Consider the following 25,062-nt stretch of genomic DNA (forward strand, 5'->3'; position numbering starts at 1 on the left):
GTCATAATGTCATTACTTTAAAACATTTATTAACAACTTTGTCATTTCGAGACGTGACCCACAGAACACGCGGAAAATGCCCAATTTTGTTAAGTTTGTGCGTAGTGTGTTTTACAAGTATCGCCGGATTGAAGTTGTTCTTCAAGTCACTTTTGAGAGAAGACTACCTGCTGGTACCACTGCAAGCAATTAAACCTTTTCCACTGAGCATGGTTATAGCGACCGTTTTACCTTATTTATTTTTTATTTTGAGAGAGTTTTCGCATTCAGTTACACCAACTTGAACGCCATGAAAGCAAAATTTAAGTATTACACTAAGCCTAGTACAACTGCGAAAAAAGCAAAACAACTTGCGTTCCCTCACTGAGTTAGCTGAAGTTTTATAACTGTCCTGTAAAAAAAGTCCAAACTGAATTTTTTTTATTATCTGAGTGTCAATGAAGCAGCAAAAAGATTATGTCGTAGGAAACCCCAAAAAAGTCAAATCGGCTGCAGTAAAAAGGACGGCTCGACAATTGAGGAGAGATGAAAATAAAACTTTCCTTTAATTATGGGACTAAAACAAATGAGATTTTAACTCCGCTCCGATTTTAAGCCTTAACGTTTACAAGAGGTGATACAGAATTAACACTGAGAAGAATATTCTTCATACCTTCGTATCTCTTTGTTTACCGCCAGAACTCATAGTTTCTCCTATGATGTCTGAGGTCAGTAACGATCATAAATTGTGATGTTTCGGCGGTTTTTCATTGTGCCATTTTGAAAAACTAATTGAAGGTCAAACGCTTCATGTGCACCTGCGCTCCAAGATCCTCTAGAAGTTTGAAGGAGGGAGGACTGCTGTCTTGGTAGAGAAAGATGAATTAATTGTTTGCTTTTCGAAATGTCAATAATTGACCCAATTCTGTTATGAAAACTCATCCATAAGAAATACCTTGTATATTCGACCCAGAGAAACCCCCAACGACGTATCGTTTCCAAAATTACATTGGTCTAACAACCGGAGTTGTACTGTTGATGATTTTCACTCCATGACCAATGACTCTTTTGTTACGAGAATTTGCCTGTGGATATGTGGATGGCAAATGAAATGATGTCATGGGGCGTCATCTTCATTTTAAATGAATATTTCAAGGCTTCCAAGCTACACCAGCACCCATCACCGTCTTTTATTTACTTTCACATCATGAAAAAAAGCTTGTTTTACTGGATTGTGGCCAACCCTAGAAATCGAGCATCGTTCTTATCAAATAGTCGCATTTGTATTTCTTTCATTATCACAAAAGCTGAAAGCGGATTAATTTGCGGAGAATAATTCAGATTCTGAAGACGTGGGAAGTAGTTAAATGTTTGTTATTTGTCCATGGGATAACATTTTCATTCGTCAAATAAGCTTTGCTAATACTTAAATACTGATCTTTTATGCTTAATCCCATCTTATAACAAACAGCACATATTCGTACAAAACCACCAAGTTGGTTATACTCGAATCCGTTATTACACGGCTTCTCTCACTTATTTTAAAAGAAAACAAATATTTTCATTGAAAAACACAATTTAAAACTACTCGCTTAGGCAGGAGTAATCTTTTGAATTGATATTTCTTTCGGACCAAAGAAGTTTTCATTCGGCGGATTCTACTTGGATCCAGACAAAAGAGGATAGATAAATTTTACTATAAAAGGTGTTTCCAATAATTAATTTTTACAGAGCAATGCTATGCGAAAATGTTAGAACGCGTAGAAAAAAAAAACCGTCAACACTGCGAAAGAATATCTTTGATAAGCAAAACGGAGCTATCAATATTCCATTCGGTTCTCTCTTTGTTATTTCGTAAACTCGTAATGAGTTTTCAAAAAATGTTCGGCCTCGCGGTTTGCGAATACATGATAAGCCAAAAATGTTTTACCGCAAAGCAGTTATGGGTGTGTTTGCGTTAAATTATGCCATAGTAAAAAAGGACAGCTCTTTCACATGTTCGCAACATCTAATTTTTTTTGCTATTGTATATTTTCCCGAATAGGGACCTAACATGAGCACTGCTGCAAATCGAGTTAATCAATTGCGCGTTTTTGCTGAGATGCGACTTCGCACGCAGTAAGCGTAAACATGCATTGGTCAGCCATCCTCTTGTTACATGTTTAATTTAGGTCTAGGTAAAATTGTTTGAATTGATGAAGTAAATTTTGTCGTTTCTTTTTTTCTTGTTCATCTCAAAACTTGTCAGTTAGTTAATCTGTTGTCACGGTATAAGATATTAAAGTCTCTCTCAATAGCACAGGAAATGTTTTTCTCCGACTGTTCCATTTAATCATGATGCACTGACAAGTTTTCGAAGGCTCGTTCACTTTGGTAACTGTGTTATTTATCTTAAGCTTCATGCACTTTTTGTTCCACTTGTATAAACATAGCATGTTTCACCTGTGAGGTTTGGTCATCATCATTTGCTGGCTATCGCGGATCGAACTCTTGTTATTATTCGGAGTCAGTGCAGTTTTAAATATTAAAATACTTACAGTAAGTGCTACGATACGAAAAAGTTTTTTTCGTTTTGCTTTACCCAACAATTTAATTCTCCTTCTTTTGAAATTGAATTTTCTTATGTACTGCGAGTGTTGATTCTTGCTCTGGTTATGTTCCAGTGATAGATTTGTTAAGCAAACCTTTGTTTTTGTGGGTAAGCGCCAAAGTCCATTTGTCAGAGATTATAAGTTTTGTTATGTTAACTGCATTTGGCTTTTTAGTGGTATGGCATTACCTTGGCTTCTTGGCTTCGAAGGGCCTTCTTTGCTATCCTGTACAGTAGCTTTGGGACACAGTTATACCCCAGTTGGTCGTGATTCACGCCTCACAGATGTCACAAATAAATAACTAAATAAATAATAAATAAAGAAAGACATTAATAAATTTTCGGTCTCTATAACTCTTCTCCCATAAAGCCAAATTCTGTATAAAAATTGTGCAGAACAAAACTAGATACCGTTAAAATTTATATCCTGTGGATTAAAAGTGTGTTTGTTTTAGCCGTTTCCCTCCTGATAATTATCATTCTTTCTTTGCTGTTCTTTTATGAGTTTTTTTTTCCGGTGAACATGTGTTCCTTTTAAAAAGCGGCTTTCAGCAATGTTTACGTTAGCTCTGGATTTGTTAGTTTGGGCTTAAGAGCCAAGATTCATTTCCAGTCATTAATAATCCCCTTATAACGTCATTCGTGTTACGCTTTGTTAAACTTGCATATATCATTTTGAAGGTGTATTTCAACTCTGAGTTTAGCACTTTTGTACCTGACCGTTGTATCTTAGATGAACAATAAAGCTTCAATAAATATATTGTTCAAGGGTTGAACATCGATCAAGTAACACCGTATCGGTACAGTGTTGTTTTCAAAAAGTTGTTGTTTTTTCTATACTTTCGTTTGGCGTTTTGTTGTTGTTGTTTTTAAGAGAAAATGTTCGATTCGATCGGGAACCACTTTGGCGGTGCAGCTGCGCGAGTGTTGTTTTTTTTTCCTCCATTGTCGAACCAAATGCTCTTGAATCTTTCTTGAGAAATATTTTCTAACGATTGCTTTTAAGACATCTTTTCCCTCTACGCGTTACCTTGATTATTGCGGCGGCATCTTCAAGACCTATCCTGATGGCAATGAGTTCGTTGGCGTGAAAAGGTAATTCTCACAACTTTGCAGACACACGTCTTTGATCTTAATGTTTCCGCTTTCCCTCAGTAATTATGTACTAGCATTTTTTTAGCAGTTCATTTCTCATGGACACCTCAATTAGGGCCGGAGTGAATTGTTCCATGATGTGTCCGTCGTAATGCGGCCAGATTTCAAAGGCTTTGCATGGCTTAAGCGAAAGCAGGTTATAACTGACGAGTTTAAATTGTTAAGATAAAGGCTATTACAGCCATTAGGGACCCCAGTGAAGGTTCGTTTTCATCATCTGGCTAAACGCACAGATCTATATGAAAAGTATCACGTCTCAGGCAGAAATTTTCATAGGTAAAAGATACAGTGGAAATTAAATTGTATCTCGATATAACTGAGGAGAGTACTTATTTTATCAGCCGCGGCTTTAATTTGAGCTGGGAATATTTTTTGTGGTGCCACTTAATAGTGCTCAAAAGTGATCCCTAAAAGGCCCAGTTTTTTAAACATTTGTTGACCCTTTAATAGCATTTTAAAAATCTTCCTGTTAGGCCTAATATGCCATTTTCGAAATATCAAATATTCAGCTTAATAGTGAGGCAGTGAGGACGAAAACAATAGAAACACAATAGAAACACAATACAAACATCCACTTTCCATTGTCTTTGTCCTCTAAACCTCTCTTTCAAGCTGAATTTTAATATATCGAAAAAGGCCAATTAAAAATCCTTAATTATTTGTCCGCAAAATTTCTACTGTTAGACGGACTCTTCAACATTTTTAATTTGCGTCGCCTTCTTTTTGCAAAGTTCGGATGTGAGCACAACTGCACCAAAAGAAGATAACAGCTAAATGCTTCATAGTGAGCATTATACATGTTTCATACTGAGATGGTGCGTTAAAAGCGCTTGCTGAAGAGCTCACAATTGACGAGAAAAGTAAACTCTTAAGACATTGATGTTAACTTGAGTGATATATTTGGTTTGTGGCGTATTCTCAGAGAGGCTCCCGAAAGAAAAGTTGAGTAGGGTACGAAACAAATATTTAAACCGTAAAATGCGTCAAGGCCTGGTCAAACGGGAAACGTTTGGCGTTTAAACAACATCAAACATTGTTTGGTGAACGAACACACTGTTATTTTCAAAGAGTTAATTTCACTCCAGTGCTGGAGTGAAAAAGTGGAGTAAAATAAAGCGGAGTAAAATGTACTCCTAAGAGGAGTTAATTTAACTCCACTAAGAGTAATTTTTACTCAGTACTAGTTGATATTCAAAGGCAATGACTTTGCTAGAGTAAATTTTACTCTCCCTACAGAGTAATATAATATGCTGGAGTTAATTTTACTCCTATTTATCGGGATACTGAGTAAAGTCTACCCCACTTACTAATTCTACTTTCTGAGAAAAAAAGTAGAAGAGGATTTTACTCCTATATATGTATTTTTGTAGGGTAAATTTAAGTTTAGCCAGTCTAAGATGTGGAATTGGGGTTGTTTTATTTTTGTGAAATCCACCGATTAATTCTTTGTTTTCAAGGAGTTAATTGTAGTGAAAAAGTGGAGTAAAACTAAACGCAGTAAATTGTACGCCTCTTATTTCGTACTCCACTAATTAACCCTTTAACTCCCAATAGTGCCACTTATAGATTTTACTCTGTCTAACGCCAGACGATTTTACTCGTCAATGGGGAACTCCACGGGGCTGAAAGGGTTAACAACAGCTGGATTCACTCAAAAACTATGTCCCCATTAGCCCTTTAACTCCCAATAGTGCCACTTATAGATTTTACTCTGTCTAACGCCAGACGATTTTACTCGTCAATGGGGAACTCCACGGGGCTGAAAGGGTTAACAACAGCTGGATTCACTCAAAAACTATGTCCCCATTAGCCCTTTAACTCCCAATAGTGCCACTTATAGATTTTACTCTGTCTAACGCCAGACTCGTCAACGGGGAACCCCACGGGGCTGAAAGGGTTAACAACAGCTGGATTCACTCAAAAACTATGTCCCCATTAGCCCTTTAACTCCCAATAGTGCCACTTATAGATTTTACTCTGTCTAACGCCAGACGATTTTACTCGTCAACGGGGAACCCCAAGGGGCTGAAAGGGTTAAGAGTATACTCCCCTTCAAGTCAACAGTTTTACAGGATTAAAATCCTGTTAATAAAGGCCGGTATCTTTCCACATTTCAGTGAGGGTTAATACGATGAGCCGCTCTGAATCTTGCTGGTTTTTTCGTTTTTAATTGGACGACCCGGTAATTAAAGTCGTTATCCTCCGCGATCTTGGATAACACAGTAGAGAACAGACTGGAAACTAGTGAGCCGTTTTGGTCAGCAGTCACCGGTGCAGCTCTTTACTGATTTCGGCGGGTCTTTCGGCGGTTTTACTCAAGTTTGAATCAACGATCACAATTTGTGCTGACGAGTTTTTCGTTTGTTTACTCTTTAAGGACGTTCGCGCCAATTGTTTCTGCGCATCCTTACTGCGCACGCAAACGCACACGCCACGTCATACACGAGCGCGCGCGCTAAGTAATAAAATGAGAAATGCCGGATAGGGCAAAAGGCCATTGCTATAGCTTTGCTTGGATTTAACGGTCTTGGACGTTCGGTGACCCTTATTTTTCTTTCCAGAAACGGATTTTATTTACAATTATCTCCACGTTGTCCAAAAATGAACAAAAAATCAATGTGGGAAGTTAAAAAAGTTTCAAGATTTCTGCTCACGGGACATCAAATCTTGCCATCTTGCGGCTGCAAGGCGAGTGAAACTGTGGTCGCTAAATGCGAACTTGATCTTTAAGGAACCTCACCAGTTGACTAAATTCACTTAATAAGTCCACTTAAACAATATTCGGCAGAGAAGATTTCACTTCAAAGATTTAATTGCAATATATTTGGGTTTACAGACACTGGCCTTATTCGCTAACGAAGCCCGATTTTGTCACATTTTGGGTGTTTTTCTGGGCATGTTCTCTCCAAAACGAAGTCGTTGACCCCCATTTTTTTTTACATTTCTGACATAACTAACTCATCATCTTACAGTGGTAAAAGTTTCAGAAAAAAATCAATGTTGAAAAATTTTCGCGCGAACGTCCTGAAATGCTGATCCAAAGCAAGGAAATGCTTACAACAACTCAAGCAAAAAGGTAAGCGTTAACTGAACCACGAGCAGATAATATTTGATGCCTTAGGCCCGATTCAGACACTGCGTACTTAGAACTTCGACGGACACAAATTAACAAAAGTACGTCTTTTGATTCAGAAGTCGAACTTAACTGGCCCCTCCACAGCAGTTCCAAAGCCATTACCAAGAAAACCAATTGATTTTGTCAGCGATTTTCATGTAGAAGGTAAAACATGGTTTATGCATGATCATGAAGTTCGGCACATGAAACGTTCGACGTCTGAAATCAAAGCCGATCCACGGCCATGCTAAAGCCGAATTCCCGTCTAGGCCAGTTGAAAAGAACGCCTGAGCCATTCCAAATTAAAATAGCCGTTCTTAATTGATTCAAACGTCGAACTTTTCATGTATTAAGTTCGGCTCATGAAAAGTATGGCGTCTGAATCGGGCCTTATGACAATTTAATGTAAGCTTATGTAGAATTCAAACCTTTTACATGCACCTTGAAGTCCCAAATTTGTCAAGCAAGGATATTTAAATTGGTATGTATTTCACAAGAGAAATGAAGCTTTAGATCAAATGGTTAAGCAAATGATTTGGTATTAGAGTGCTCTCACCGCAAATTACATGACGACAGAAAGCAGAAAGCTTCAGCTGTCATTTAAGCTATTGTACTCAATGCAAATAGTATGTTAATGCCTGCATGAGATTGTTATTATTGGTGTTTAAAGAAAAGAGAGCCAAATTTTGATGAGTCTGCTCTTCAAACACTTACACTGTACGTTATAACAGAAGTGACAGTGTCTGACACTTGCAGAGTGCAGACCCCAAACTAACCGTAACTCACAGTTATTGAAAGCTAAACGTTTTATTTAAAATGGGTGCTTAGACTTAAATACTGTTTACAATCGCTATTTGTAGGCAGTCTGCGGTTGTCATACACCTTAGAAATGATCAGCTTTATTATTACATGTACCAGCATTTTTTTTTGAGACATGTGATATTGAGTGTTCTTATCTGGATGAAATTCTTATGACATCTTTTATCTGTAAGTAGCGGTAATAATTTTTGTTTGGAAATGTGACTGAGATTATGAATCATTTTTCCCAAGAAAACTGAAACTTTTCACTATATTTATTTGTTGATTAACAGTTCAAATTGGAGGTGGGTACAGCTGGGAATTGGTTCATTAAAAGATTGCTGGGAAGTTTGGACAGAGAGTTGGTTACAGAAAGTGCTGAGGCTAGGCAAGAAGATGCCTTCTTCTTGCAACATACAGTACATACCACTACATGTATCATCTATGGAAGAGGAGTTGGAGAAAACCCTCAAAAAGCAAGGTTTTGTTAAAACTTTCATTCGCTGTAATTGTTTTGCTGGGAGCATACTTAATTATCAGCTTAATCTCAGGGTTTTTTTTCTTCTTTTTGGAAACAAAAAGTTTTTAGTTTTTTCTTAATGTAAATTATCAGCCTAAGTTCTGTGTTTTTTTTTTCTTTTTGAAAACAATTCTGTTGGAGAAAAAAAGAACACATTGGTAAAGGTCAACGATGGCAAAATTTTTGCATCAGTTATCCTAAGGCATGTTCCATTTTTTTACGTTTGACTTCTTTCTGTAAGAACTGACTTGTATTAAATGTACATAAAACCCATTTTGTTATACTGAGTCACATAATGCTCCAAGTATGTTGTATGCTTTAGTTTTTGTAATTGAAGTTATTTTGCAGCCATTCATTGTTATAATCTGTAATCAAAACACAAACCACTCAATTTATCTTTGCTTAAGGCAAGAGCACATTCAGCTGATTGCCATTTTATTATTGCCCGAATAATTAGAATAAAGATAGCTTTGATTTTTGTGATGTATTCGTATGTGTATACAGATTGTATTTATCATGCATATCGATGTGCATTCTTTGCAATCTTATGATTAAAATTACCAGTATTAGATGCTTCATTGTAAACCTGGTCTTTTCTTTACATAATATTAAAAAAAATGAACTTTTCATGGTTTTGTAGATCTAGTGAGGGTGAATGTGTTCTGTAGAAAGAGTAAATATTACTCTGACAAGGGGAATAAAGTTTAAGAGGGTAAATTTTACTCTTGAAAAGGAGTAGTTTTGTAACTTTTTGTCTCACCCCAGTTTTGGAGTTAATTTAACTCTGTCAAGGGTAAATTGAACTCCATTTAAAGAGTTCAATTCACTCCAATAGAAGGATAAAATTTACTCTTGTATTGGAGTGAATTTTACACCACAGGAGGGGTAAACAATACTGGAGTAAATTTTTACCCCAACAAAAGAGTAAAAGATATAGGAGTACATTTTACTCCAAAAACGGAGTAAGCATTACCGGAGTGAATTTTACTCCAAAAATGGAGTGGTTTTGTACCTTTGTTTTTTAACTCCCTTTTTGGAGTTAAATCTACTCCTTGAAAATAACAGTGCATGCTGATGTTGATGTGAGTGGTCAAACGGTTAATACATGTTTGATCTAACTCAGATCAAACTCCACAAGCAAAGAACTATGGGTCACAAATACGTAAAAAACACTTGGATACAAGCGGCTGAGCAAGCGTGGAACGCATGCGCGCGCCAAACGTGTTTGATACGACTGGCCAAACGAACAAAAGTTCGGCCATCAAAGACGAGAACAAAATAAATGTTTTAAGTTGTTTGATCAAATGTTTGATGGCCTTAAGAATATATCAAACACGATCAATCGCTATCAAACGGAACCAAACAAGGTGGCCAAACGGTAAAATGTTTGGTCGCCAAACATTTCCCGTTTGGCCGGGCCCTTACGAAACAGACAACACAGATTCCCCTTTTCAGAGGGCTCAGTTCATTACTGGTTTTAGAGCTGCAGACTTGTATCATCTTAACCGGTTCAAAAAAAAAAAAAAAAAAAATAGGATGCTGACACTCCAGCCCAGATATTTCCGAACAAATGCCTCATTTAAGGAGGCTCGAAAGGGTTTTCAGCTGAGCACGCACTCGTAAGCCACACACGCAATTCTAAAAGCTGCTCCCGTCAGCTCATGATTCACCAGAAAGAAACAAATACCGCTAATTTCGCTCACCTTTCTTCTAATTCCTATACTTATGGAAAGTAAATAGACATATCCTATTGACGAAAACAACGAAAATTGTACACACGCGGCTTAATGGTCACTTAAATCCGTTTGTGTTGGCCTGTAGCTTCACGCGCGTGCACTCGAATGAGCGGGTGACGCATGCCTAAATGCCGATCTTGTAACCCCCTCATTTTTCCTGATTTTGCAACTTTACTCACTTATATCTCTGCTCCCGGACGGTGAATTTTTTTCATTTTTTGCATGTTAGCTTAGATAAAAATAAAACGTTTGTCGTTCAAATTTAAATCCTGCATGTGGGTGAAAAAAGAAATTAGCGACACATTTAAAAACAACTCATTTTTCTGAAAAACTGACCTACGGATTTTAATGAATTTTAAATATTTTAGAGATTATTTCTAACATTATTTGGTAAAGCTGAATGGGAAGATTTCGCCGTCCCGTTTTTTTAAAAAAAGACAATATATCTTGATTTTAAGGCTTAAAGAAATGCCTCATATCGTTGCCACGGTAACGTTATTTTGGAGGAAAATGTGATGTGAGAAATCTATGATGGGTACTTAATACCCTGGCCAAATTTTGTCTTGATATGATTATTCTGATAGTACTGTATCTTAAAAAAGACTATGTTTATTTGTTTGAAAAAACGAGAAACTATTCGAGCCTCCTTAAGTTTCAGTCCGGTTGGTGGAACGAACTTTCGGCCAACTTCGCCCCCGTCCCTCTACCCAAAAGAGAGCGAGGTTGACTTTAAGCCCGGGCTGAAGCTCACCAAGTAATTAGGCCCCTAAACCTTTAAGGAGGTTTTTTGGTTACTCCTAACGGCAAGAAATTCACGTGGGCTGTTAGAATCATAGGCTCCCCAAGCTGAAAATACGTGGTGTATGCGACAGTTTGTGTATATAGAGAATTGTATGGGAAAATCACCGATCGTAAAAAAATTGTGTAAATAACTATCTCATTTGAAATAAAGTTTTCCTACCTCAAATGTGTGACGAACTTGTCTCTTTTGCCGAGTTTAGAGCCATTCTGACGCCGTTTAGTGAAGTTACCCGGAAGGCTGTTTAGGCCGTTGCTAAAATAATAGGAAGGCCGACCACTCCATCCATCGCTGGCCAGACCTCACTGCACAAATCGTTTTCTCCTCAACAGAAAAAGTCCCGAATCGCAATAAAAACAACAGTTCCATAAAGCCCAATAAATTCATTCCAAATACGTGTGTTTCGGCGGCCGAAAGACTCAAGACAAACGAAAACTTTGCACGACCGTTGTTGACTGCCCGGTCACAAGTCAACAACGGTCGTGTTGCCAGCGCGCGGTCACATTCAAATGGTCCAATCAGAGTTGAGGCTGAAACCATCTTGCGAGTTTCCGTTGTTGACGGCCCGGTCACAAGCCTCTGAGGAAAGCCGAAGAGGTGAATTTTAAGGCAAAGTTTTCGTTCGTCTTGAGTCTTTCGGCCGCCGAAACACACGTATTTGGGAGTGAAATTTATTGGGCTTTATGGAACTGTTGTTTTTATTGCGATTCGGGACTTTTCCTGTTGAGGAGAAAACGATTTGTGCAGTGAGGTCTGGCCAGCGATGGATGGAGTGGTCGGCCTTCCTATTATTTTAGCAACGGCCTAAACGGCCTTCCGGGTAACTTCACTAAACGGCGTCAGAATGGCTCTAAACTCGGCAAAAGAGACAAGTTCGTCACACATTTGAGGTAGGAAAACTTTATTTCAAATGAGATAGTTATTTACACAATTTTTTTACGATCGGTGATTTTCCCATACAATTCTCTATATACACAAACTGTCGCATACACCACGTATTTTCAGCTTGGGGAGCCTTTGTTAGAATTTGCTCGTAGAATACGCAGAGATACAGTAGGTGAAAAGTCCACCATTCCCAGTTGTTAGTCGGTTCGGTAATATTTCATCAAAACAGATACCTCAAATAAAAAGGTTCACCAGTTCGACACAACGAGGAAGGGTCCTTTTCTTCCATTTTGTGGAAACTATATATCGATCAATTCTTTATCCGATATAAATTTAAGGTCGTATATAAATGAATTCTTTAAATAAGGAAATCCACAATTCATGCAGCCTATTGGTCCTTACTTGTTTTGGAATCAAAGATAAAAAACGTTTTGCTTTTTTTTTTATCATTGCTTTTCTTTTCTTTCTATCTAATTAATTCGACCTCGAAACGCTCTCGGTTACTTTCCCCTTTTTTCACTTTGGCAATCTTTAGCCTGACTTTTGGCATCAAATGACAGTGACGGGCCTTAGAGGTACACGGTGCGAAGGTAGGGCTGAAGATCAATGCCACCAAGACAAAGTTGATGTGGATTGGTACCAAACGTGGCGATGATGTGTCGGTTGCAGGGGGGCGGATTGAGGAAGTGGATGAGTTCACATACCTTGGGAGGATTGTAAGCAAGAAGGGAGGCACTGACAAGGACATTCAGACACGAATTGGAAAGGCAAGACAGGCATTTGCGATGCTGAGACCAATATGGTGATCCACAGTACCAAAAACCAAGACCAAGCTGAGAGTCAAATGGGTCAAATGTGAAGACGGTGCTCTTGTATGGTTCTGAAACTTAAAGGCTGACTAAGGGATTGGAGCAGAAGTTGCAGGTGTTCATCAAAAAGAGCCCGAGGAACATTTTGAGGATTTGGTGGCCTAGAAAAATCAGCAACAAGGAGCTTTGGAGACAAACAGGGCAGCGACCGATAGAGCAAGAGATAAGGCAAAGAGCTTGGGGATGGATCGGCCACACGTTGAGGAGACCAGATGGACCGTGTAGTCAAGAGGGCACTGGAGTGGAACCCACAGGGGAAGCGAAAGAGAGGGAGACCCCGGCACACCTGGCGACGTACGAGAATGGCAGAGTTGGAGAGGAGACATCTCACGTGGAATGAGGCAAAGGGTACCGCACAAAATAGGGTTAGGTGGTGCGCTCTAGCTGAGGATCTATCTTCCACTAGGAACGAAGAGGAATAAGTAAGTAATTAACTCGCTTAAGGTTACCGTATACCTTCAGATCGGCAATTTTCTTCAAATTTCGATTTTTCGGTTAAAGTAATGATTGAAATGGGATATCTAATGAAAAAAGAAATTATTCAAAAAGATTAAACTTTGGCGGAGAAATGGCGGTTTTATATACGTCGCGGTCGGAAGCAAAAATTACCCGTTTGATTGACAGTCTTAGCGCTGTTTTCTCGAACCAATTTTTTCACTTGAAGCGGACACTTTAAAGAGCTAAAACTCAAAGGGAATTTGTTCGATTGCCCCCAAATTTTGACAGTGGCTAGATTAACATATAAAGAACGAAAAATGTATGCGAATTTTTTATTTCAAAATATTTTTTCTCTGAGAGCGATTTTTGTACGAATAATTCACATTCTTTTAATACTATTTCGAAAACGTGCGAAAACCTTTCACTGTGCGCTTTGTATCGGGAAACGGAGGAACAAAATAAAATAGCCAAAAACAAAATTTGCTTTGACTTGCAGCTTTGAAAAGGTGATTCGGACGCTCGCATTTAGAAGTCGTGAAAAATTCGACAATTCATTTAATTATTGATATGGTTTGATAGCCAGCTCTATAAGCTTTAATTTGATGTTGGGGTTTAGGTATCTACAGATTAAACCGGACGCGCTACATCGCTCGGACGCGAGACACCGTCTTGAAGATATGCTGTAACCTTAATCTGTGTAAGTAAATAAAATTAAAAGCACGATCGTTTTCATGATCTTTATTGTCGTGAAGTATTTTTGCCGAATAGATAACTCGTCTAAGGTGGATATTTCGTATAATTCGTCCAAATATAAATTCGGTGTTTAGACGAAGTGTGGACCACAATTCGTCTTCAGCTGATTCATCTGTACGGCGCAAAGTTTAATTCGAACTTGCTGTAGCCGCAATGAATCGTAAATTCTTCCATTCGAACCTGCCTGCCTCCATGCATGTCTAATACTCACTAAGTGAAACGACCCGAATGCACGAACTGTCGTCTCGAAAAATTCATCTCATTAGATAAAATCGTCGTACAGCTGTCCCCACGAATCGAACGATCCGTACGATTCGTGAATCGCTTTTACGACCCGTCTCCATTCGACTATTGCATGTTATAGTGGCAGTATGACGCTCATTTTTATGCGGAAACTACCCGAAGACACGATCTGTCAACCAGAAAAATGCATCTCATTAGATAATACCGTCGCACAACTGTCCCCACGAATCGATGGATCCGTACGATTCTTGAAACCCTTTTACGACCCGTGTCGATTCGACTATTGCATGTTGTTGCTAATTTTTTTATGCCTGGCAATGTGTGTATGCCTCGCGGTCCAATTTGTGAATGAGCTGTTGTCCATAAACATGAACACACTGAACCGCATACCAAAACAAACGAAATAATGTGTGCATGCGTCGTTCTCAAAACCCATGCCGTCAAAGGTTTACAGGATCGCAAGGAAAGTGTGCACGCCTCGTTCTAAAAGCCTGTGCCGACAACCGAAAGTGTGTATACCTCGGAGCCTGCGCTGACAAACAAACAAGGCAAAGTGTGTATGCCTCGTTCTAAACGCCTGTGCCGTATAACACGTTGTAAAAGCTTTCTAAGAGCCGGTGCCAGAAAGAAATGGATGTCGTGACTTATGTATATCTGAAATACATTTCCTTATTGCAAGTTTATACTTCTCAAATCATGATCCATTATGATTCCACAATTGCGGCACAAATATTCATTAATAAACTACCTACGATTCTTGCCGACAGCAACTGCACAGCTTTTTTACGACTCGTATCTATTCGGGTGTATTGGACAACCCTGATTCGAAACAGTAAATAAAATTATTAGTTATAGTGAAATCTAAGGAACTACAAATACGAAATGTATGTCACGAAAGATCCAAAAGTAAGCTGACATTAGCAGTCAAAACAAAAAATAAAGGGCATTAGAAAGGGTTTTTAAGCTGTTCCTGACACAGTTCTATCGCAATTAGATATTATCACCTGCTCATCTGCTTTTTGTTGTTTTAAGGCAGTGAGCGAAGATGATGTTTTACGCCTAATAGGGTCGTCAGTGAAATCGTGCAGTCTTGATCCAATTCCTGCCTCTCTTTTGTTAAAGTGTCTGGATTCTTTTTTACCTACTTTGGTGAGAATTATCAACCTTTCTCTGTCTAAAGGTGTGTTTCCTGATTTTCTTAAAGTGGCCAAACTCACTCCTCTTCTTATAATGCTTATCTTGACGTTTTTTTCAAATTTCCGTTCTGTTTGAAATCTTCAGTTTTTATCTAAACTGATTGAAAAGGCTGTTGCATATCAGCTTAATTGTTATCTTGCTGAACATGATCTTCATGATTTATTTCAGTCGGCGTATAAAGCTATGCACGGCACTGAAACGGCTTTGGTACGTATCTACAACGACATCCTTCAATCTGTTGATGCTGGCAACTGTGTCATTCTGATTTTCCTTGATATGTCAGCTGCGTTTGATACAGTTGTTCATGATGTCTTACTTGATAGACTTACTAATCGTTTTGGTGTCAGGGATGTTGTTCTAAGCTGGTTTAGTTCGTACCTCACGAATAGGAAGCAATCCGTTGGTATCAATGAGTCTTCCTCGTGCCTTGTCAACCTTGATGTTGGAGTGCCACAGGGCTCAGTACTAGGGCCTCTTCTTTGCTTGCTCTATACTTCTCCATTAGCTGACGTTGTTAAGCGTCATAATGCCAGTTATTATTTTTACGCTGATGATTCTCAGTTGTATTTGTCGTTTATATTAAGGGTAACCAACAGCTTGTACAATCAAGACAGTCTTTGGAGCAATGTCCCACTGACATTTCATCGTGGATGCTTGCTATAATGGTTTGAAGCTAAATCATGATAAGACAGAGCTGATGTGCATCCACTCTAGGTTTCTTAGTCGCCCTCCATTAGATGAGATCGTAGTTTGTGGTAAAACTATTGTCCCTTGTATTTCTGCTGTTAATTTGGGAGTAGTTTTCGATGAATGCATGACTGGGAAACTTCAAGTCAGCAAGATTTGCAAGTCGTCTTACTTTCACTTATAAGAAATTTGTCTTCTATTAGAAAATATCTTACTACTAATGCTGCTCACACTATTGTTCACGCTTTCATTTCTTCCAGACTCGATTATTGTAATGCTCTTCTTTATGGGCTCCCTAAATATCTTGTTGACAGACTACAGCACGTTCAGAATTCTACTGCTCGTGTTGTTACTTTTACAGGGAAGTTTGATCACATCACCGCTGTGTTGATTGATCTTCATTGGCTTCCTGTATACTATAGGGTTATCTTCAAGTTGTTTCTACTCACTGATAAATGGTCTGGCTCCTTGCTATCTAACTGATCTTCTTTCCTATCGTTTCTCTTGCTACTCTCTTCGCTCTGTTACAAATAAACGTCGTGTTGAACCTAGAGCTAAGCTCACCACTTATATATGGTTTTCGGTCCTCAGTTTCAATCGCTGCTCCGAGACTTTGGAATAGGTTACCTTTAGATATTCGTTCTTGCTCCTCAGTTGCTATTTTTAAAAGCGGACTCAAAACGTTTCTCTTTACATTATTTCTTGATAACAGAAAATTTAATTAGTTATTTGATTTTTCTTTTTAATCATTTTCGTTTTTTTATCGACTGTTTTGATTTTCATTATTTGATTTTATCATTTTCATTTCAATAATTGTTGTTTGAAATAATATTAATATTTTATAGATCGTTTATGTAATTAATAATATTTATTGTATAATAACATTCCATAGAATTTCATGTTGTTAAATCATTTTATTGTAAATTACAAATTGGAAAGCGCCATGGACAGCGATACATGGATATGAGCGCTATATAAATAAAGTTATTATTATTATTATTATTATTATTATTATTATGAAATGGGCGGCTGCCCACTGTCCCTTGTAAGAGCCGCTGCAGTGTAAAGTTCTTACTTATTTCAACGGTGGAGACAATTTATTTTAGAAAAGAAGAATTACTGGTTTCAGTGAGAATGACATAGTTAAAGCTGCCTCTCCTGTATATTGTGGCTAAATAAATAAATAAATAAATAAATAAATAAATAAATAAATAAATATCCGTTGTCTTCGTGGTAATACTTTTCAGTCTTCGTTCTACAATTGTCTGTTGTAAAAGGGGCCAGCCAACGGCAGACACAATAAGTGCAGACACTTAATGAATGAGTTGCCGGTCCCCAGGCCCCCTCGTTTTCCCCCTATATTTGCAAATACTTCTGGGATCGCCAGGGGGCAAATAAACCAGTCGATTGCGCTGCTCGAGTTCAATTACGCGATTAGAAACATTGAGTAAGAAGTATTTTTAGGATTTAAAACTCGAATTAAAATTGGGAGGTATTTGTAGGATTTCAAGAAATATAAATCGTTCGAGTTTAAGAAGTAGTCATAGGTAGTGGCGATCACTGTGCAGTGGGTGTATGGATGCGACAATGACCGTCGATATTCAGAGCGACAGATCAAACAAGTACTGTCTTCAGGTTTTACTCTTAAGGCCATGTTACATGAGGCCATGTTTCTTGCAACTTGCAACGCAACAATGACGAATAAAAAACCTTTCAAGTTGCAGAGGAGGTGTCACACGTTTACAACTCTTTTCGCAACTTGTATCGCATACAATAACAACAAGATGGCGGACGCCATCTTGAAATCTCCCGCGAGCGAAAGATGAGTTCTAATTGATCCAATCTGACAAAATTGCGTTGCAAGTTGCTGATGGGGATGTTACACGCAAGCAATTTGTCTCGCAACGTTGCGAAAAGTAGAGGGTCGTTCTACTTTTCTTGCAACTCGCAACGCAACAATAGACTATATTCGTATTCTCAGTATTGGACTGGAACTACAACACGTTGCAAAAATGGTGGAGACACTTCACCTTCTTGGGGAATTATTAATTTCCCTATTCATCTCTCACTCTGCAGCCCCCCTTCCCCTTTATCAGTGTTGCTAGCAAGACAAAAAGATGTTGGAAACTTAAGCAGTCAACATTGAAAGGGGGAGAGGGGAGAGGAAGTGGGAAAGGTTTAAGTTCTAGATACGGCGGGCATTGGAAGCTAGAAAAGGTGTTTTTTAATGAAAGTGTCTCAACAATTTTGCAAATTGTTGTAGCTTGCAATAGAGGCTAATGCGGGGGAATCTTTTCAAATGCAAATGCTTTTTAATTTATTTCCCCGCATTAGCCTCCATTGCAAGCTAGTTCCAGTCCAATACTGAGAATACGAATATGGTGTATTGCAGTTGGAGTATGGGGTGTTACACGTGATTTTTCCTTGCAACTTGCAACGCAACGTTTGTTGCGTGGCAAGTTGCAAGAAAAATTGCTTCGTGTAACATGGCCTTTACCAAGCCAACAAAGAAATGACGGCTTGGGAGAACCAGCTTCAAAGAACAAACTTCAAGGTCAACAAGAGCACTAAAGTTTACTCCAATTCTTTTGCCGGTGGATACCGTTGTAATACTTGCGAGAAGCCCATTCATTTCCACTTTCAGTCGAGGATGATTCACATCGACAATCTTATTTTTATTTTCAGTTGTGTATTGCGTTCCATGCCATTAGCATTAGATCGGTTTGAGGAAGGGAATAGTTTCTGATCAGTTTTGATTTTAGATTCAAAAACTGAATATCGGGACATTCGCTTTTCGTTAGTTTCAGTTGAAGATGGTTTCATTTCCGTTTTCATGGTTGTCGCATTTCCAGAATAAGCCTTTACAGGTATATTCGTGATCACCAGTAGCTGATGGTTTGAAGTCAGATATTACCTGCGGGTTGAATTCAAGTAGAATTTAGTGAATCGACCCTATTGACGCTCGGAAGAGGTGGTTTTTGTTTTTTCAGGAAGAGTTTGCTGTGTCACGGCAAGCAGAGTTGGTTTAAATAGGTTTTCCGTATACATTGAACACTGATTATTCAGAGTTGACACTCTTTCCGAGCTTTGCTTTAACCGGCACCGAAGCAAAAGATTTCACATTGTTGCCCTTGTCTTGATAACTTGACCTTTCACGTACAAAATAGGCTTTTCGCAAGTATCACAACGGTATCCAACAGCGAAATGATGAGAGCAAAATTAAGTGCTCCAGGTGACCTTGAAGTTTGTTCTTTACAGTTGTTTCTCTCAAGCTGTCATTTCAAGTCTTAAGCCGGCTTTGTTGGATCGCGAAGGGTAAAATCTCGAGACATTAGTAGTTTGATCTGTCGCTGTGAATATCGACGGTCATTGTCGCATCCAAACACTGCACACCCATGACTACTTCTTAAACTCGAACGATTTATATTTCGAGCGGAGTCGACTGGTTTGTTTGCCCCCTGGCTATCCTAGAAGTCTTTGCAAATGTAGAGGAAAACAAAGGGGTCTGGGGACGGGCAACTCATTCATTGGATAAAGAAACTACCCAGAATACTGAGTCGGGACACTGAGAAACGAGATGAGTAGTCAGCAGATTTAAGTTCTTAATTTGGGCTGTGATTAAAATAGGATAAGAACTGGAAAATAGCCAAAAAAAGTAACTGAAAAATTTAACCAAAATTGATAATAAAGAAAGAAAAAGGTGTTTAAGAAAAAAGCAATAATAAAATAAATAAATAGCACCAGCTAGTGACAGAACCAAAATTTGATCGGGTTGAATTTAGGACAGAATTGAATTAAGAATACAAGGCTAGCATCAAACATACCTACTTAAAATATTTCTACACATTGTCCGCGTGAACAGGCACAAAAAAGACACTTCTGATTCTTCATCCATGTTGAAGGACCCAAGAAATGCAATATGAAGTTAAATTTACATAATCAGTTTGGATGTAAACAATATAACAAGTTGATCTTGATGCTACAAGTCCAGTATTATGTTTAGGCGATATACGTAGAAAGATGTTCTCAAAAAAAATCCTTCGGCAGCAAGTTATTATGATACTGAACTGAACATGAATTGGGCTGTATAAATAGTCAACAAATCCACGAGTTTAACAAGGCGTAATTGAAAGACATTATATCATGTGAGAACACTTTCGATATTATTGCTCTGGACCTTTTTCAAGGGGACCTTAACGTGCGGAGCAAATTGACTGACTTTTATCGCAGTGCGGGTTTTCTCGTGTCTACCCACCGGCTTGGTGAAGCTTTCGTGAGTCTATCCTGTGTTTTGGTTCGTATGTTTACTTGTTTCAGTTTATGACGAATCTATTTGAAATGAGTTAGAAACAGATTGTTAGTACACAAAATAATTGAAAACTTAAATGCTCAAATACAATATTTCCCTGAAAGATTCAGTTTACCTCATTCAGCACACAGGCACCGCTTTCTGAAGTGTCAATACTTCTGCATCGTTTGCAATTTTTTGAAATTGTAAGGGATCGAATCTTTTTGCTTGATAAGATAGTTTTCAGTGAAACTGCCACAAACCGGTCAATTTTGAAAGCAGGATCATATTCTTCTGCGATGCTCGCCTGGCTAAAGGTTTATCTACCCGGCCAAATCGGTTACAAAAGATTTGATATTGAAGCAATTTTGATAATAAGTCACAGTGCTTAAGATTTCTATTCCTATCAGTTAACGCCCCTCTGCTTCACTCCTAGGCCAAAGTTGACATGGATGGAAAAAGGCGGACCATACGTTAAGCGAGTAGAACCGAGAATCGAAATTATTAACTGCAACTTATTAAACTTTTATTCTTCGATATCCAATCCATAGGCTTCTGCCTGTGAGGCTTTGAATGGATAAAATACAGATTAACTTAAGACCTTTTTAAGGCTAAGTACAGTAAGGCTAAGGCTAAGTAAGGCTAAGTACGGTAACAGAAAACATAATTTTGTCACGAAACTAACCGCATGTTAAGCTTTCCTGTTGTGGTTCAAAAATGTGAATTCGAAACCGTGCAAAAGAGTTTTCTATCTTTATGATCAAATCCTTGCTTAAATCGAAGATATATACACTGATTGTATCTTAATTTCAACTATGGTACCCTGGCAAGTTAAAACTGTCATTCTTGCAAAGGTCGGCTTTCTTTGGTCGAGGCTGACATAGCAGCGAACACGACTAGACTGAGTCAAAAGGGACTGAAATAGTTAGTACTTACACTGTATTCTCGTCAAGTTTACTCGTGCCAATGGTTCTCGCTCCTTCTTATCACCTAAACGACGAAGCATTAAACCATTTTATTACTCGATGCACTCGTCTGTCATCTCCTGCCATCACGTTGTGGAATATCTCACTTATGAGCGACAGCTTTTGTACAGCGACGTTTTTGAAAAGTAAATTTGCATTACTGGTCTCAACCCACCATTAGCTGGTGACATTTATTACGCCCAACATTGCGCTACAATAAAGTATCCTTCATCATTCCACACAGCATGGTTTTTATATGAGTACAAAAGAGAGCCTTGCTCGATTCTGTTTTTCTACATTTCAGCGAAGAAAACCAAGCATTTTATTTCCCTTCCTCGAGATGTAACAAATATTTTGGCTAGTGGTTTCATGTGAGGATGTCAATTTTACTTATTTCACAGACGAAACGTTAAAAATTAAATTGAAAATGTGTACTCACTTGGCGGATCGCTTAACCTGTCAGTCATCTGAGCTGGCGAAAGCAACACGGAGTCGTCAGCTGCTCGCATCACTCACTGTTTGTAATAAGAGCTAAATTAATGAAGGAGAGTACAGTAAGAAGTGGTGAGCTAACCTGACTAAGCACGCATTCCGTTTTACATTTGTTTATTCATCTTCCAGTCTTATATTGTTAAACGTACTACCTTCTCCTCCAATGACAAAACTGCTCAGGTAATTGCTCTACTGTAATTGTCCCACGTCTGAACTGGCACCGACATAACAAATAAACAACCGGCAAATTCACTGACTTAAAATTTTGCTGGTTTCCCAACAGCGGCAACAGAACGATAAGAATTGACCAATTAAAAGTTGGTCCAGAACCGTCCATCACGTTTTCAAATATTGTTATAATTGCGACATGAGGGGAGATATCGACCGTGAAACTCACCCTATTCGTCAGCATTGAATGATAAAGCGCTCCTCGATTCATTATAGCATAAAAACAGTATACCGGCCCCTTAAAGGCAAATTAGCCAGTCTGCACGAAAAAAAATTTGTTCACTTTGAACCACCGGTTTTAAATGACTTATTTTTTTTGAATCTTTGTTATATTCTTGATGGTATGAAATTAAGGCTTGGCATATTCCGACATATTTTCCCGTTTTATCTGTTGTTAGGAAACAGTAATCACTAAGACGAGAAAGAGTTGTCTACATTCATGCTAATATTAGAGATCTAGTCACGTGAAATTGCCTGTCAAAAAAAGGCACGAAAATTCTCATATTCTAAATTTGCTCTCTCCTATGACAAATTGCTGGATATTTGCAGCTAACTGAAAAGAACTGAGCTTAACTCAGACAAGTTTCGATCGCTGATTTTTTGCCAAACTCAAGTTTCACCCTGAAGGCTAACTGAGAGAGATTAAGCATCAATTTTGCGAAAATTAAAACTGCAAACGTCGGACTAAAAAGTTGCGTTTTTTCCAGAATGAAAGAAACTCGTTTGATATGAGCTCATTTCTTGCGTGTTAGCAGCAGCTATCCAGACCTTTCAAAAGAGAGAGACGAGCCGTTAGCATAAGGGGCCTATTACATGAGCCGGGCCAACCCGGTCAGCCCGGTATTACATGAGGTGAGCCAGCCCGGCTTATTATTGGGTTGCCAAACCCAGTCGGAATCTCGGTTTCATTTCGTGGGTTTTTTTGTTGTTTTTGTTATTTTTTTCCGTGTCGGGAAAAGTCTTGCCTGTCACTCCCCTGCTAAGTGGTGTCTTTGTGCATAGAGTCTTCTGTGCGTATTTTGTTAGGTTTGAGGGGGCTGGGGTAATGCGTAGCTTGCTCTGCACAATCAACCTGTAATGGCGTCGAAAGTCATTGTAACGCGAATGGCGTTTTAGTACATCTTTAAAGAAAATATACCCATATGGAGCTCAAGAATGGAACGTCAAGACAGGTGGTGAAACATAAAGATCTGGAATCTTAAAAGCGACGAGTAATGGACTTAGACAGCGTGAATCTTTCGCCCGTCGAGCCGAAATCAAAATGAGCTGTACTTCTAATATTTCGCCAAGGTGGTGTTACGTACAACACTGAAACCAAATGGAAAATTCTCTGGTAACTTACGGGTTCAACAAAGACAGAGAAGGAATCGAACACCACAAGGAGATCTGTGATCTCTGTTGAGTGTCTCACAGTGTTTACTGAAGTCGCATCTATTTAAAGTTTGCCTGTCTGTCTGGCAAGTAACATTCATTTTGTACTCAACTCTGCAAAGGTTAAAAAAAATTGGAAATGTGACAGTGAAAAATTATTTGAATGAAAGCTTGTCGTCTCTTTTGTGCTTTATTTACGGTCAAGGTTCTTTCGAAAAGGGTTTGATGTGAACTGTCAGAAATTTAGTTAATTGCATATGCTTTGTGATTGTGTGTTTCGCTTGCACGCACGCAACTGAAATAGGAAGGGTTTCTTGCCTCTTATAGCAAATATGTTGCTTGTTCCAATAAATGTTTCACTGGAAAATATTTCTGTGAAATTTCTAGCTTTTGTAAATTTATCATGTTGTGTAATTTTCGAGCTTAGCAAATTTGCATACATGCGTTGAAATTTGATACAGGCAGAATTTTTGTGGTAACGCATAAGTCACGAAAATAAACAGGTCTGTTGGAAGCGTGCTTGAGTTCCAACAAAATGACCCCCAAAATCGGCAAAAGATTGTGACGCTGATGAATAATAAAGTAGCTGCTATTACCAAAACGATGGAATTGCCTGGTGATAAATAACCTTGTCTTGGAGAGTAAATTTTTGATTTTCCAGAAACAATGGTCAACCTCTGAGATAGGCTGCGTAGCATGGCGGTTTTGTTTGCTCAGTAATAAAGGCGGGCAAGGCCAGAACCGTTCTCGCGCGCTTCGCGCGCGAATTTCGCGGCTTCGCCGCTCGCGCGCCCGGCTCGACAAAACCGCCATGCTACGCAGACTACCTCTGAGAGTGATCTTTGTGTTGAATTCGCACATTTCTTGTCAAAATTTATAACAATTGAAAGAAAAAGAAAACTAACAAAAACAAAAACCCGGTATCTTGGCATCATTTGACACAGATGCTTCACTGTTTCGCGAGTAAACATGCCGCGGTAACTTGATCACTGCGCCCGCTGAATTCGATGTGCGATTTACTCGGTGCAGCCAAAAGTACAATTACCACAAAACAAATAAAATCTCCAAAAATGTTTTTCGCTGATGGTAACTTTTTATATTCGTGGTTCAAAATTATTGTTGTTTTAACGTTGTAAATTTTCGTGAAAATATTGAAGGGCCGCAGCCAGGATGGAACATAGTTAAAATTTAAAAAACGATCTCTGGCTAAAATGATTAAAAGACTACGAGCTTTCGACTGCCCGAACTGCAGTCTTAATTCGACGGGTAAAATGAATGATAAGAAATCGATGAGAAAATTTAAATAAAAACGTACATTGCTAAATGATGAGAATGTAGAAAATTTATGAATATTTGTTAAAAAGAATGTTGTATTGTCCAGGTAAAGGGCACGAATTGTTATCTGCGTTGGGTGTCACTGTGGTATGCCACGCTTCTAATGTTTTTCTCGTTCTAAAAGTGCCTTTGTCAATAACTGACGCATTCTCGAAATCAATGGCGTGGTTATTGGACCAAGCGTGATTGGCAATTCTAGAACCTTTGGCCGCAGTTTTGGTGTTCCTTAAATGTTCTTTTTTTCGCGTATTGAAAGCTCTGCCGGTTTCCCCAATATTCGTTTACCATTGACACCGAATGTAACGGAAACATCTCCTTTCGAGAGACTCTGGTCTCCCGAAGAAATGGAGTCATCGCTGTTAATGTTTACAGAAAGCCCACCCATACAGACAGATACTTAGATTTTTATCCCCATCACAGCAGGCAACACAAGGTCAGCACAACATCAAGCCTCCTGCACAGGGCTCTAAATCTACCCAATTCTTCTGAAGGAAAAAAACAGGAACTTAATTACGTCCAGGCAGCTCTGGAGTCCAACGGTTATCCATCTAGCTTTATCAAAAGTATACACGCTAGAAAGACTCGAGCTTCTACAACAGATGTATCTCCGGAGGAACTC

General features: G+C 38.6%; 1 protein-coding gene across 9 annotated transcripts in view; it reads right to left on the reverse strand.

The window, feature by feature from the left end:
* The window catches only part of LOC138026640 (polycystin-1-like protein 2), a 117,075-nt gene that overhangs the window by 74,764 nt on the left and 17,249 nt on the right, over positions 1–25,062 (reverse strand). For 5 of the 9 annotated variants that reach the window (XM_068874075.1, XM_068874067.1, XM_068874069.1 and 2 more), the window contains exons 2-5: positions 21,457–21,548; positions 20,989–21,042; positions 20,020–20,093; positions 2,759–2,871 (exon numbers count right to left, since the gene is read on the reverse strand). The gene's annotated coding sequence lies outside the window, so the exon portion shown is untranslated. The remainder of the gene's footprint in view (positions 1–2,758; positions 2,872–20,019; positions 20,094–20,988; positions 21,043–21,456; positions 21,549–25,062) is intronic. The other 4 variants (XM_068874070.1, XM_068874071.1, XM_068874068.1 and 1 more) reach the window with 2 other exon arrangements.

Source organism: Montipora capricornis, chromosome 12 (genome assembly GCF_036669925.1).
Source record: "Montipora capricornis isolate CH-2021 chromosome 12, ASM3666992v2, whole genome shotgun sequence".
Classification (NCBI taxonomy): Eukaryota; Metazoa; Cnidaria; class Anthozoa; order Scleractinia; family Acroporidae; genus Montipora; species Montipora capricornis.